We start from the raw sequence: 1,323 nt of genomic DNA on the forward strand, positions 1-1,323 counted from the left end.
CCAACAAAATACCAGAGGGTTGTATGGGTCAATATTCACATACGGGTCATTCCAGAAATTAGAGATCCATTTTTTTTTCGTATCCCTGTCACATGTGACATATGATTTTGTAAGTTCAGAATATATTTTCTAATTTCCAAGAGTGGTGAATTAATCATAATTATTTGACAACTTCGTAAACAACTACAAATGAGTGGCCTCATTACCAATTACGGTCAGCCAGGAAACAACAGGCCAACTTTTTCTCTGCCTTTAGTGCAGGTTCTCTCCCCATACTATAGGAAATGCAACATACACTTTTGGCATTGTGGTATGCAAGCCTCAATGGATGAGAATCCCAATATTACATGTACATATTCTTGTCTTTACCCATTGTCTGCTGGGGCGACCTTCAATTACAAATACTGGTATGGGGTATCGTGAAATAATTACTATCCATGTCATGCCTGTCCTGGTTGAAAGTGACAACAAAAGGTCATGTTAATAAGGGAAGATTGCCTTTTGTTACTTTCAAGTTATGCAATAATCTGGTTTAAATGTTTAATGTTTAAATGTTTTGACTTGCCCCAAGGTAAGCTAGGGGGGGCGTAGCGGTTCTTTCCTCGCTTTGCACCAATGAGGCCCGGGTTCGAGTCCCGGCTTGGCCCAAGCTTAAGTGCATTTGGTCTCCAGTCCATACTCGCTCTCGCAGATGTTCAGCCATGCATGACAGGAGGAACACTATCAAGATATGTTTCGAAAGAATACTGCTTCTGCTTTTCGGAGATCCTCATACATTAGAATCATATCTCATGGTTTGGGCCTATTAATACACCCTGTATAATTGATGTGCAATTGTTCAGTGGCGCTCTTAAGTCTGCATTTTCGATACGTATAGTCTGTGGATAGTCTGGGTATTACCTGATCTACCGTGACTCCGTCACGGTGCAAGCTGTAGCCTGTCTATACGAGCGCACGTCTATCAGACCATGGAGGTAGAATGATCAGACCATGGAGGTGTACCCTTTGGGCCTGTCAACCGGTCAAATCAGAAACTTTGTGTGGTGGGCTTTGCACATGTCACTTTTGGTCAAATTTGCAGAGATAGTGAAGCATCGTTGAGTTCAGATTACTCCCAGTAATAATGTGAGTAAAGATATTACTTTAAACAAATAATGATGATTTCCAGATTTAAAAAAAAAAAAGCTGCCGTTTTGTATTACAGCGCCCTCTCGGGGCTGTTAATCAATCAAAAAACACTGGTACGCTTGACTTTGTTCGTTCATTTCGTCTTTATAATGGAGATCAATGCGCTAATACGACGGGTACCAGTGGTTGATGTTG

Source organism: Acanthaster planci, linkage group LG08 (assembly GCF_054643075.1).
Source record: "Acanthaster planci isolate LZ-2023a linkage group LG08, COTS_SCS, whole genome shotgun sequence".
NCBI lineage: Eukaryota > Metazoa > Echinodermata > Asteroidea > Valvatida > Acanthasteridae > Acanthaster > Acanthaster planci.